This window comes from Palaemon carinicauda, chromosome 8 (assembly GCF_036898095.1).
Source record: "Palaemon carinicauda isolate YSFRI2023 chromosome 8, ASM3689809v2, whole genome shotgun sequence".
Lineage (NCBI taxonomy): Eukaryota > Metazoa > Arthropoda > Malacostraca > Decapoda > Palaemonidae > Palaemon > Palaemon carinicauda.
In genome coordinates this window covers 167887515-167903538 of record NC_090732.1, presented here as the reverse complement: position 1 = coordinate 167903538, position 16024 = coordinate 167887515, and the positions used below count along the sequence as shown (strand labels likewise).

Below are 16024 nucleotides of genomic sequence, written 5' to 3'. Positions count from 1 at the left end.
ACGTACACACACAATCTACCCTTCCAACCCCTCCCCCTAACTTAATCTCCTCCCACAAGGGTATGACTACTTCCTCTCCCATCTAGCTGATGGACGGGGGGAGAGGCTGAGTAGATATGTCTGGCATGCGGCTGATCGTGACCGGTAAGAATATATATATATATATATATATATATATATAATTATGACATCATGTTGAATATATCGATAAACATGGATATTTTAACCTCACCTTGCAGGTGCGGTAGATAAACAAACTTATTTGGACAATGATGGTCCACTCTCAGCGCAGTTGCTAGCCCAAAGTTCACGTCATTAAAAATATCTTGTATGCAATGTTCCAATGGAGGACAAGTTGCAATTATCTTAACGTCAATACTCATTGTGTTTACTTCATGATGTATTGATTTTCTTAAATGCTATACTAGTGTATACGACCTGTCAAAAAATGCCGGCTAGATATTTAGGTAGTTATACACACACACACGCAGGGTATGACTATTTCTACTCTCCCCATCCTACACTAGGGACGGGGGTGAGCTTAGCATCACTGGAATATATATATATATGTATATATATATATATATATATATATATATATATATATATATATATATATATATATATATAGTATATATATACATATAAGGTGTATATATATGTATATATATATGGTATATATATATATATGGTATATATATACATATAAGGTATATATATATATATATATATACATATACATATATATATTTACACATCAAAATCCTCAACACTGGTCTTTTAGTACCATTGTAAGGAGACCAGTGTGTGGAACTAACAGGTAATGATTCTTTGTAGCTGGAAGAGAAGTTCAATGACCGATAAAAAAAAAAAAAAACATACAATTATTAATCATTTTCTACACCAAAAACCATTTTAGTATTCGGTTGGAATTATGCGGGTGTGGCTCACAAGAATGTTTTCAAATTAGTGGAACCGCAAACAATTCTGCGAAGTTTTCTTCGCAGATTATTTTATGTTTACTATAGTTCCTTTTCATTGCGATTCTTTCCGAAGGAACATTTGCATGTGTTGTCGTAGTCATTCTGAAAGATCATTTGCATGATAATGTGGTGCGAGATCATTTACTTCTATTTTTAGCAACTTCCAAGAGATAGTTTTTGCTGTTGTTGTTTTGTTGTTGTTGTTATTTCTAATCCTGCTATTGTTTTCATGATAGTTCTTTTACCTTGCCATTGATTAAACAACAACTTTCTTATGAATTTCGAAAAATAATTGTTTTAATGATAGTTCTTACGCCTTACCATTGATCAAACGCCACTATTCTTAGCAATTTCAAAAAAATAGATTTTAAATCTGAATAACATATCTGAGGCAGATATATTTATATGACTAATTAATCTGTAATGATGAACAGATTAATGATGAAATGACTTAATCAAATCACCAGTATTGCCTCATTATCCTAAGAAATGGTGACTATATTTTTTTATAACTAACAAAGAGAGCATTGTGAACTTTGTAATGTAGGAAAAGATGTTTTTTTGGGGCCAAGGTCCGGAAAGTCTTTGAAGAAGGCTCTTTCATTTTCGTCTTCCCTTAATCTATCATTGACTTTCGAACATGTTATCAGGTGCACACACACATACACAGGGGTTCTGAGTGGGGATACTTATTCACGCATACTAGGTTGGTTTGTTGTGAGCGATCAGACAAAAATCTCCCACCATCACCAATCCGAAGTGGCCAGCGTGGTGGTGAGATGGCCAAACCCCAGACAAGATTTGTTGTGGCTGTGTGTGTATTGTGTGTCTGTGTGTGTGTCTGTATGTATATATATATATATATATATATATATATATATATATATATATATATGTATGTATGTATGTATGTACACATCTATTTTTCATGTCTGAGCGGAAGTACCTTGGACATGCAACCCTGGATAAGAGAGTTTGCCTACAAAGTATGAAGACTTTTATATAGCATTATTATCAGGGGAAAGGTGTGAGAAAAGGGAGAGAGGTAACTTACAAGCAATGTTAGTAACGTAAATCATTCTTAATCATTTTAATTGGTATTGTTTTCAAATTTGAGTGGCACAAGCTAAATCCCCCATAAAGTTGAAGAATAAAATGCTCTCTTTTAATAAACTAAGATAGAGAAAAATAAATAAGTTATGGAAAAAGACTAAAGATACAACAAGAAACAAACTGATTTATACCGACATAAACAGGAATATTATGCCAGAAATGACATTTACACCTGTACCCTTAATGTCCCCTTTAGTGCCATAGCCTCTGTACTATGTTCTTTCACTGTCTTGGGGTAGAGTTATCTTGCATGAGGGTACGCTCGGGCACTCTATTTCTTATTTCTCCTCCTCTTGTTTTTTCAATTTTTTTTTTTTTTTATAGTTTATATATGAAATGTTTATTTTAATGTTGTTACTGTTCTTTGAATATTTTATTTTAATTGGTAATTACTTTTCTTTTTTCCTTATTTCCTTTCCTCACTGGGCTATCTTCCCTATTGGAGCCCTTGTGCTTATATCATTCTGCTTTTCTAACTAGGGTTGTAGCTTTGCATATGATACTCCTACTAATACTAATATGTGAAATGTAGTGTCATAATCTGTTTAGAAAATATTATTTCTCGGCATTAATTCCTGAAGAATTTAAATGCAAGAAATTGGTCATATGAGATAAATGCTAGATTAGCATTTAATTAAGCAATAAATGTGTTTGTTTATTCAACAAAACCCAGATTACCCTGCTGGGAAAGATAATTATCTGTCAAATTAAGAGAATGGTGGTCTTAAATCTGGATATTTCCTGTTCATTTCTTCGGACAATTACAATTCCGAAGAATTGCCAGCGTTAAAAAAATTAGTTCGTAGTTATAACAGCTTATGTGGGTCAGAACAAATTTTATTACTTTAAATTACGTCATAGTCACTGTCACGTAAGAGAGAGAGAGAGAGAGAGAGAGAGAGAGAGAGAGAGAGAGAGAGAGAGAGAGAGAGAGAGAGAGAGAGAGAACGAAGCTATAAAATATGATTAAATATCTGGAAATTTTTAAATTATTGTTTAGCCAAATGAGAAAACAAAGAAAGTCACTGAAATGTTGATATTAGTAATTAATAAAGTTATTTTGAGTAATATGGTTAATTTAGTAATCAAATTCTTTAAAACCAATTAAGATTAGATTATATTTACACTGCTTTTCGAGCTGGATGAAAGAGTGACTGAAATAACATAAAGATCAAATAAAAACTATAATGAAAACAGTCGAGTAATTAATGGATGCTAGAAGGGACATATAAAGAGCATATTCATATAAGCCATATATTTGGAATGCTCTGTCACTGTTGTTACAAGTTTCCTAGACCAGGGTTCGATTCCCAGCCGGTCAAAGGGTATTGTCTTTGAGTGGTTCCGCGTGGGGCCCTCATCCCGAGGTCGTTAAGAGAATCTAGACATTATTGTATCAAAATATATGGCCCATTTGAATATGAAAAACACTTCTAATTATGCAATATTTATCACAGAGCATATGTCTCATTTCTGAAAATCTAGAGAACTTATTGCAGGTGGTAAATTGCACAGACGATAATATATCTTGAGCGTATCATCTGCTGTTATATGTCAAGTGGGAAAGCAAATTCATTCGTAGTGAACGTGTTGACTAATCTCATTTTGGAGTTTTGACTGCAGGATTTTTCCTTGACAATGCAAAGCAAATGGATGATGAAAGGTAAATGGATGTACTGAAAGAGACGAGTAGAGAGTTGGCTCTCTCTCTCTCTCTCTCTCTCTCTCTCTCTCTCTCTCATCTCTCTCTCTCTCTCTCTCTCTCTGTCTCTCTCTCTCTCTCTCTCTCTCTCTCTCTCTCTCTCTCTCTCTCTCTCTCTTTTGTGAATACTTTATCTATCTATCTATCTATCTATCTATCTATCTATCTATCTATCTATATATATATATATATATATATATATATATATATATATATATATATATATATATATATTATATATATATATTTATGTGTGTTTGTGAGTGCGTCTCTTCGGCAACCACTCCTTACCTAGTCGAAAGACCCCTCTTGTAAAGGGAGAGATGATATATATATATATATATATATATATATATATATATATATATATATATATATATATATATGTGTGTGTGTGTGTGTGTGTGTGTATGTATGAATGTATATTTATATACATATATATGTATATATGTACATATATATATATATATATATATATATATATATATATATGTGTGTGTGTGTGTGTGTGTATATCAAATTAATTCTATAGTATATGGTCCCATTACGATATAAGCATTTGAACACGTATTTTGTTTTTGATACTCTGTTACCATGTTTTAATAATTCACGAAACATTTCTATCTCCCTATCTCTGCGTTATAAACCCCTAACTTTCGGTTAATTTCTATTTTAGATGCACAAAGGTAAGAGGCAAAAGGCTTATGTTTCCCCTGTCCCCCTTTAAGTATGCCCATGATGACTCTGAATATGGTGTTCGGGAGGTAATAAAAGGATGTAAACTCTGGAACACCCTTCATAGTGTAATGTAAAAAATCCATCTCCCTCCTGCTCGGATGGTAACATAAGGCCAGGTTATATTATTCCCAGGTGGGATGCTTATATATCTTGTATTATCATTGCATTTTCTTTTATTTTAGCCTCTCTCCTGATGTAGGTTGTATATTTTTTTTTCTTTATTTTTTTTCTATCGAGCCTATTAACATGTTAACTATAATTGTTTTCCTTTCCTTTTTTATTTCTTTAATCTGTGTGTTAATCAAATCCGACGCACGATATATATTTTTTCAAAGTATGCCACTATCTAGACAATAATCAAACAGTGACATATTTATCTTCGCCAACTTTGTTGTGAAGGTTTTGTTTTTATAGGTGTGCATGTGTTTATTTGTCCATATGTCTGCCTCTATGTTTGTGATTCGGATAACTCAAAAAATATTTGACTGAATCACATGACATTTGGTGGGATGACCGGCCATGATCTAAGGACAATCTTACTAAATTTTGGGAGTGGTTGGGTCATAAGTCAAGGCTAAGGTCACGAGAAGGTCAAAAACGTCTTTTTGCTAAATCGTCCTTAATTTTTATCCGATTTGCATAAACCTATTCCCAAAATGTGCATAATTCAAGTGCCTATCTTGTGACGTGGCTTTGGCGAAGGTATGCTATTTACCGATTGCCCGTTCTAGTCAATTAATTTTTTGTCAATTACCAATCAATAGAAACTTCAAAATATAACATAGAACACGTTAGTTACGGAATCAAAATTTGAAGATCTTTTGAATAAAATGTAAGATAAGAATGCATTAGAGACTTAATCGGTTTGTACGCAAATGGTATTTTTAAGCAAATAAGAAACCAGGTCGTCTAAAAAGACTTATGCTATGCAAAGTTAATTGAAATTTCAAACCACGGTATTGAAACTCTATAAGGAAGCATTCGAAATACGATCCAATCCAAAAATAATTCTTATTTCCCCTTTCATTTAGAGACCCTTGGCACATATCCTTGAAAAAAAAAATAAAATAAAAAAAAGAGGGGCCACAAAAGGATAAACGACAATAAATCACGAAATATTTGTGATGGAAATGTACAAAGGGGATCGTATAAGAATATAAAGAGGGAACTAGATATATATATATAGAGTAATCATGAACGAATTTTTACATATAAAAAGCTGGACGAGATTAATTTTGGGGATTGCTATTGGGAGTAAAAATAGAATAATAAAATCACAAATAGATATAACTGCTGCTGAGAACTTAACTTGCGTTCGAAAATACAAATAAACAAAGGACTTACTGAAAGAAAACCATTTGACAAATGACATTCTTTTTATGAAATGCCGTCGCTCTATCCCTTGCATTCAAAAACATAACTCCACTGAGAATTGAAATCTTACATTTCACTATTTACTTTTATTGCTTCTTTACCTAAAACATATATTCATTCATGCAGCACCCTTTTCTTAATACTTGATTTTTCCCGGATAAATAAAATAAAAAGAGATTCATTATTTACTTTTATTGCTGATTTATCTCAAACATATCTTCATTCATGCACCACCCTTTTCCTAAGACTTGATATTTCCCGGATAAATAAAATAAAAAAGATTCATTATATACTTTTCTTACTCCTTTACCTCAAACATGTATTCATTCATGCAGCACCTTTTCATAATACTTGATTTTTCTCTGATAAAGATAAAAATAACAACGAGAGATCCTTGAACACAATTTTCCAAATGCAAATGCCATTGAGGTGTGAACCCTCGAGATTCGGAAAAACAAAAATAACAGCAGAAAGAAGGGGAGGTGCAGTGAGAAAGAGAGAGAGAGAGAGAGAGAGAGAGAGAGAGAGAGAGAGAGAGAGAGAGAGAGAGAGAGAGAGAGAGAGAGAGACGTTAAAGAGGATGGGGGAACGTAAACATTGTTGCCTTAATCCTTAAATTGATTCCGCTTTCACTCAAGATTTCGATTAAACCAACCGGATTATAACCAACCTAATATCTCAATTTCTCTCGCGCGACTTTTCGAAGATATATATACTAAGGGGATTTCTCGCTACCGTATATTTATATATATATATATATATATATATATATATATATATATATATATATATATATATATATATATATATATATATGTGTGTGTGTGTGTGTATATATATATATATACTTACATATATATATGTATACATATATGTGTATATATATGTATAATCTATATATATATATATATATATATATATATATATATATATATATATATATATATATATACTATGTATGTATGTATGTATGTGTATATATATATATATATATATATATATATATATATATATATATATATATATATATGTATGTATGTATGTATATGTATATTTCTACATATATTTGTATGTATATATATTTACTTACACACACACACACACACACATATATATATATATATATATATATATATATATATATACATAACACATATGCCTATATATATATATATATATATATATATATATATATATATATATATATATATATATATATATATATATATATATATATATATGTGTGTGTGTGTGTGTGTGTGTGTGTGTGTGTATAATACAGGAGGAAAATTATGGTGGATGAAATCAAAGCTTTCCAAGACTCTGATTATGATTAATAGTGGTTTTAGGGCAATGGATCCTCCCCACCCCGAGCTATTCATTGATTTTTATCTCATTTATATTACTGGGTGGCAATCTTTATAGCAAATTAACTAATGAGAAACATATTTAGTCTGATCTCATCTCAATTAATAAAAGAATCTCTAAATTAAGAAAATCTAGCATAATTTTAGAAACCTGTTTCTTGTGTAGGTGTATGTGGTATATTTTATTTCCTCTGTCCTATCACATTTTCTTGTATTTTCCTCTGGTCTTTAGCCACCAGCTCTTATTTTGAATTGTTTGGCAGAAACTTATTGTTTATCAAATTCCCTATCCATGTTCTAGATGTTAATCTAGACATTGACGTTGTTACCAAATTGGTCATGCTCTATAAGGTTTTACTAAGCTCTTAACATACTTAACATTCATACCTTCCAAGTGTAAACCATTTTACCACCCAGCAGGTAGTACTCGGCATGCAGTTACTTGTAACAATCTTGCTTTTTTCGTAAAGCTTAATTTTCTAGATTTTTTTTATTCCATATTTTGTCATTTTTTTCGTTCAATAATTGAATTGGAGGAAATTAAAAATCTAAACTTAGTATAAATGCGTTTCATGAATTATCCTTTACTTATTTGCTCAACTTTATATGCTTTTTCCTCTCTCTCTCTCTCTCTCTCTCTCTCTCTCTCTCTCTCTCTCTCTCTCTCTCTCTCTCTCTCTCTCTCTCTCTCTCTCACACACACACACACACACACACACATATATATATATATATATATATATATATATATATATATATATATATATATATATATATATATATATATATATACATACATATATATAGTTAGATATATATATCTATATATATATGTATATATAGATATATATGTATATATATATAAATAAATAATATACATATATGCATATACTGTACATGTATCAAAACAATACATAAATACAAACTTGCCTGCATACGTTCTAACTTCGAAATAAATAAATTCAGACATCTCCGAAAAAAAATATGAATAAAAGGGTCAATGATAAGGGCGAGACACATCAAATCCCATTAAGAAATTACCCCAAAGCTGGTATGGAAAGAGGCGTGTCACGTGATATCGAATGGAAGGCAAATGGAGCTTTGGCCATTCATGTAACATTTTGACATTCAACACCAGTAAGTAAGAGGTTTATCGAATATGCTCGGTAATAGAAAATCTACGATTAACGTTAAAGTTAATTCTACTTTCATTTATTATTAAAGTATATTTTACTGTAATATATATGTATATATATGTATATATATATATATATATGTGTGTGTGTGTGTGTGTGTGTGTGTGTGTGTGTGTGTATATATATGTAAATATACAGTGTTTATATATATATATATATATATATATATATATATATATATATATATATATATATATATATATATATATATATATATATATATAGTTGTGTTTTGTTGCAGGAGGTTGGATTTGGTTTCGGGTCCTGTTTAGGGTTGAGGTAGCCTATTGGAAACGTCGCTGCCTGGCGAACTGCTGAAATGGGATTCGAGACCCGCTCAAACTTGATAGTTTCATATAGTGTCTGCAACCTCACAATCCTTGTGAGCTAAGGATACAGTGTATAAGGGAGCTGAGTAATCTGCAGCCATTGCATGGCCCTCCCTGGTCTTATTTTGGTTGGAGAGGGGCCTTGGACGATGATCATATGCATATATGCTCAGTCTTTACTGCACTGTCCTATTTGGGCACTGTCATTGTGCCTTGCCTGCCTCTGCCCTTCATGAGTTACATTTAAACGTTTATGAGTCGTTTCTTGCGAATATATATATATATGTGACTACTTCAAGTCATAGTAGACATACCTTAACCATCTACTCTTCTATCTAAAGAAGAGGCCGATGGCAAGGGACACCGGATGGCCTATTTTATCCGAAGCAGGAGGAAAAGAAAGGGGAGGAGGGGAAAACAAGATGAATCTATTACTAATGAAGTTTATTAATAAAAGCAACGAAAAATATTGTTTCTATCCACACTCTGGAACTTGACCTTTCATTTAGGAATATTCACGCACAGACTTTATCTTTTCGTGAAAGTTTTTAAAGCTTCAAGAGCTTACATTCTCCAGAGGCTTTCTTAACAGTGATTTAACTTTTCAGCATTTTCCGATAACCTCTCTAGCTTGATATATAATTCACAGGTCTTTTAAACAAATAAAATAAAGCTTAAAATGCTATCAAGGTTATATATCTTGAACAATATCACTTGAAATTTACATCATTTGTCGAATTTTGGTTTTGTTTTCGTTTCCATTTCCCCTTGTTTTCAACTTCAATTGTTTACTGATGGACGCAATACTTCTTCCCTTTCAATTCTTTTGACGCTCCCAAAAACTTGATCAAGAAATAATTCCACTATTACTTTTTCCTGGGGGAAAGAACAAGGTTTGTTTTCTGATCCAGTTATGACCACCTTCTTTCCTTTGTGAATCTCCCATATTTATATAAAGAGCAAGTGTCTGGGTATATACTCATTTTATATATATGTATATATATATATATATATATATATATATATATATATATATATATATATATATATATATATATATATATATATATATATATATATATATATGTATATATACATATATATATATATATATATATATATATATATATATATATATATATATATATATATATATATATATATATATATATATATATATGTGTGTGTGTGTGTGTGTGTGTGTGTAGTTTTACTTTCGGTCACGCTCAGTGACAAGAAGTTGAATACAGTATCTCCCCGTCCCTCGGTTAGGGGGGAGAGGAGTAGTCATACCCTGGTGAGAGGAATTGTAGTTAGGAAAGGGAGAGGGGTTGAGAAGGATTGAATTTGTGAATTTGTGTGTACATATCTATCTAACTATTTAGCTGTCATTTTTGGCGGGTCACGAACACTAGTGCCCGTATACTTCATTACTTCATATTTTCATCTTTATTCATTTTCCATTATGGATGGCTTGACAATCTGTCTCTTCCATTGAAGATTTATGTGAATCAGTGGCCGATGAGAAAGGCCTCGGGCTGCTCTATTTTTGCCGATACAGGAAGGAAAGAAGAAAGGTGGAAAGGAAACAAGAGGAGGTTTTCTAGTGATGAATTTTGTATATAAAAGAAACTTGAAATAATTTCTTTATCCACCAGCTGGCAGTATCCATTTGCACAGTATTTTTCTAGACTAAAGATATATCTTTATTTACGAAGAAGGGTTTTCTAACCTACTGAGGCATGCTGAGCAAGTTGATGATTATATTGATATTAAAAGAAAAAATTGGAATTTCAAAGATTATACCCTGTCTACATTACGTATTTAAGCAATTGCAGTAAATGTCCGATGCTGTATTGAATTAATAAACAATACCCCTAGGAAATATATCGTTTTTTTAAGGTACATTCGGGCACACTATTCTGTCTCTTCCTCTTATTTTTTTTAAGTTTTTATAGTTTATATAAGTGATATTTATTTCAATGTTATTGTTCCTTAAAATATTTTACTTCTTGTTTCCTTTCATCACTGGGCTATTTTCCCTGTTGGAGCCACTGGGCTTATAGCATCCTGCTTTTCCAACTAGGGTTGTAGTTTAGCAATCAATAATAATAATAATCTTCTAGCATTACGTCCACGCTTTAAGAAAATCTTCTCTTTAAGACAATCAGATGGAAAAGGTTATTGTTCGTGACATACTTATGTGAGATTAATTCAATGTACAATTTATAACTTTTGACATTCAAACAACATATAATATCAAATCAGAAGGGCAGAATTAGATTTTTCTTTTCCATCTGCAACAAGATATGTTGAGATTTTATGTAGTCACTTATGGCATTAAAAGATATGTTGAGATTTTATGTAGTCACTTATGGCATTAAAAGATATGTTCAGATTTTATGTAGTCACTTATGGCATTAAAAGATATGTTCAGATTTTATGTAGTCACTTATGGCATTAAAAGATATGTTCAGATTTTATGTAGACACTTATGGCATTAAAAGATATGTTCAGATTTTATGTAGTCATTTATGGCATCAAAAAATATGTTCAGATTCTATGTAGTCATCTATGGCATTAAAATATATGTTCAGATTTTATGGAGTCACTTATGGTATTAAAAAATATGTTCAGATTTTATGTAGTCATCTATGGCATTAAAATATATGTTCAGATTTTATGGAGTCACTTATGGTATTAAAAAATATGTTCAGATTTTATGTAGTCACCTATGGCATTAAAATATATGTTCAGATTTTATGGAGTCACTTATGGTATTAAAAAATATGTTCAGATTTTATGTAGTCATCTATGGCATTAAAATATATGTTCAGATTTTATGGAGTCACTTATGGTATTAAAAAATATGTTCAGATTTTATGTAGTCACCTATGGCATTAAAAGATATGTTCAGATTTTATGTAGTCACCTATGGCTTTAAAAGATATGTTCAGATTTTATGTAACTTATGGCATTAAGAGAACGAAATATACACGCGCTAGATTAAAGTTGAGCTATTCCACGAGATATTCCGAATAATAGTTTGGAATAAACAATAACTAGGTGAAATCTTCCAGTTATTGGTCTGGGATTTATAATGTGCATAACTCATAGGTTTTCGGAATATTCGAAATGATGAATCCTTAAACGGATTTGTTTTCCTATAACTCGGAAGAAAGCAAAAATTCTTTAGATCCTCAAAACAATGGATCAAAAGAAAGCATATTATTATGATTATTATTATTATTTCCTCCGCCAACGAGTTGGAAGGAGGTTATGTTTTCGCCCCTGTTTGTGTTTGTTTTGTGTGTATGTTTGCTTGTGAACAGCTTTCTGGCCATAAAGTTAATCGTAAAGTAATGAAACTTGCAGGGATGAACTGTTATGGAAAAAGCTGGAAATTATTAAATTTTGGAAAGTCAAGGTCACGGTCAAGCAAAATGTCCAATTCACGTAATCAGCCATAAGTTTGGACATCGATGTCCCAGAAACTTCAAACTTGGTTCATATTTGAGTGTATGAAAATCCACGCAAATTAATACATGTTAAGGTCAAAGGTCAAGGTCGAGCCGCTCTAGCTATTATTATTATTATTATTATTATTATTATTTTTATTATTATTAACAGCCGGTGTAGAAAAGTATTCTTCTCGTAATTAGGATACAAGAAAGTACTCAAGGTTTTATTTTGCTGTATGATTAAAGTAAACATATTAATTATTTTGTAAAATATTGACTAAATATGTTATACTGGAATAACTGAAAAAATTGCTTTCAGTGTCCATGGGAATTTGTGTGAGCATACACGCACAGTATATATATATATATATATATATATATATATATATATATATATATATATATATATATATATATATATATGTCTGTGTGTGTGTGTATATATATATATTTATATATATAAATATATATATATATATATATATATATATATATATATATATATATATATATATATATATATATATTGTGGGTGCGTTTATGGTTTGGTCCTGTGGTAGGAATATGAGGAAAGTTTTGGTGAAAACTTCGATTGAAGGTAATGGATACCAAAACATGACCGATGAATTGAGCAGTAAAGGCGTTGGGACGGTAGATCATTTGTATCATAGACATGCTATATTACGTGCTATATTGAGGTGAGTAACACAGCGTATGTAGAGTGGTCAATTTGATGGTGACGAGCCTTCTTTCCCGATAAATATAGCGGTTGAAGATGTGAGAGTTTCAGTATGGACTGTTCTTGGGTGAATGATAAGGGGACTGCTGATATGAGAACATTCCTATTTTGAAAAAGTGGCTTATTGATCTGTGTGTGTATATATATATATATATATATATATATATATATATATATATATATATATATATATATATATATATATATATATATATATACAGTATATATGCATATATGTGTGTGTGTATGTGTGTTTCTGTACCCTACTAGGGGCAATTTGTACCTTTTGACCTGGGTTTTGCATTTACATAACTAAATATATATATGTGTGTTTGTGTGTGTATATATATATATATATATATATATGCATGTATGTATGTATATATTTATGTATGTATTTATGTATCTATAGAAAAATATAGTTATATATGTATTTAATTGTTGAAGCACGAAAAAGGGTCATGGCATAACTTTCGATGCCAAATCAAGAACACGAAGTCATTAGCATGCAGGGCCCCTTGACCAGGCTCAGACGCAGAATAACTAAATTGAAACTAATTTTTGGGAATTTCCACTGACAAATGAAGTCATGAGATCCCACTTTGCCAGATGTACTGTATTGGATTACCCTTTAATACCGAAGTATTGTATGTTTGATTATCAGTCTTGGAGTGGAATGAAACGCTATTGCATGGTTTGAAATAACCTATTTATAAGATTTATTTAATTAATAAGGACAAAATAATTATTAAGCGTGAATTAATTTGTTCGCATCAGATTTATGAAATTCAAAATTGATTATATAATTAATTTAGATTGATTAGAGACTGAAGAATGATAAGGATATTGTCATATAGAAACCTTAAAAGACAATTAATTAGAAAGAATTAATTTGTCAGATCCATTGATGTATATATAAGTTAATTGGAAACTTCAAATGATTGAACAAATGAAGATTGAAGTGCCTTTTCCAAATTGTTTTAATTTTATTCAAAATAATAGTTTGATATGCTTGTTTTCCTAAAATTTCAATTAGATTGTAATTTTTTTCATAATGTACCTGAAGTTATGTAATTTTTTTTATGGCTGCAAGAAAAATTCATAACTATGAATAGTAGAGTACAAAATATTTTATAATATATAGTTTGGTAACACGACCTTTATTCTAAATAATTATAGAGGATTTTGATTCATTTATTTATTCTCTTAGCATTATTTATCAGCATGTCCATCAGCCAGTGTCGAAATCAATGTAGCGCCTCAGGTACTAAGATGATATTACCTCACGAGGCAGAAAAAAAAAAACAAGAACCAAAAAAAAAAAAAAAGGATGAAGTAAAATCGAGAGAAAAAAAAATAGAAAAAAATATGAACGCAATGCAAAGCAAGAGAGGTAAATGCGCCATAATCCGTGTATGTATCTCCTTCATGCCCAAAGGTGCAATGAAATATTAGAAAAATTGTGAAAGGTATCGAGAAGAATGACGGAAACTGGTTTGGCCACCTACCATTTAGCTTGATGGTAAGGGGGGAAGGATACGCTCTTTCTGATCGACCACTGCACGTTTGTTGAATACAAGCACACGGAGGTTTCCTTCAATAGACAGTTGTTATAGTTTTATGATTGCCATAAATTAGGTCTTTTTTTAAATAGAGACTCTTAAAAAGTTCCTTTCAAAGGAATAAAGTCTTCATGAACCAGTTGGAATCGACCACTGCACCTTTGTTGAATACAAACACACGGAGGATTCCTTCAATCTGTTGTTTTATTTTTATAATTGCCTTAAATTGTGCCTTTTTTAAGTAAATACGCTTAAAAAGTCCCCTTCAAACGAATAGTCTTCATAAACTAGTTGGAATTATTTTGAAAATTAGTTTTCAAATTTTCAAACAAACGAGTAGCATTAGAGTCAAGACATTCCCTTAAAGATTAATTATCATCAAATCACTGAAGCTTCCAATCAATTTTTCAGAGTTCAATCGCAACAAAAACTTTCCCGCGACTTGCCCCGTAAGTTTCCTTACACTGTAATTACGTAGAAACCTGTTGTCAATTGTAACTAGAGCATTGCCAGGCTAGACAGTCACATCACAATGATGTAATCCAACGGCATAAGGAGATATTTATAAAACTTATTCCACAAAAGTATTACGACGTCGCTCGGATGCGCCGGAAAAGGGCCAGGTGCGAGATGACGACAACGTTCACTGACGTCGAATGCGAACACCACGGGCGATGTGGCCAGACTGACTGAGACTCGAGTCTCCCCGACTCGGAACGATGGGCCAAACCTTTACAACTGGATGGGGTTTGGCCTTGTGGATTCTCCTCCCCCCTCCCCCTCCTCCTCCTCCTCCTCTTCTTCTCTGGGTTGCTACGAGGAGCCCTGCAAGAAGGGTAGTCGGACGCCGTCAGCTAAAATGCTTGCGTCTCGAGAGACGCAAAATTATATTTGATGTGTCAACACCGTACTTCCACTTTCGGAGCAATTTCATCTCATCCATGTAGATTTTCTTTACGTTTGATTATTTTCTTTTTTTAAGTAATAAGGATAATATTAAGCAACAATATCGAACTAGCTAATCATTTCATACATAAAGTTTTGTTAGCAATACGAAACAATTTCGCAGTTTCATCTCTTCCATGTGAATGTTCCTGATGTTTAAAGATTGATAATTTTTTAAGTATTGAGTGTAATATTAATTAACTGAAAATCCAACCAACTATTAATTTCATACATACAGTTTTGTTAACAATACGAAAATTAAAACAAAATATGCAATTGCAATTGCTTTTGCTAGTATAGGCTACAGTGCGAACTTCAGTTGAATAATTCTTTTAAATATTCTAGGTCGGGCTCTGATATTTGTAAACAATGGGAACCGGCTTCCGTTCAAGGGAAAAATTACTCAAGAATTCATGATTCTGTTCCGGGTGGCCACATTTCTCCCACGACGGCTAGAGTACCGTAAACATGCTGTTGCACATTCATGAATTTCTCTTTCGTCGACGTTGCCAGAT

General features: G+C 31.6%; 1 protein-coding gene across 3 annotated transcripts in view; it reads right to left on the bottom strand.

Annotated features, from left to right (window-relative positions):
• LOC137646120 (prostaglandin E2 receptor EP4 subtype-like) overlaps positions 1-15271 on the bottom strand; it is a 143226-nt gene extending 127955 nt beyond the window's left edge. For all 3 annotated transcript variants that reach the window (XM_068379322.1, XM_068379324.1, XM_068379323.1), the window contains exon 1: positions 14511-15271. The gene's annotated coding sequence lies outside the window, so the exon portion shown is untranslated. The remainder of the gene's footprint in view (positions 1-14510) is intronic.
• Positions 15272-16024: the final 753 nt, after the last annotated feature.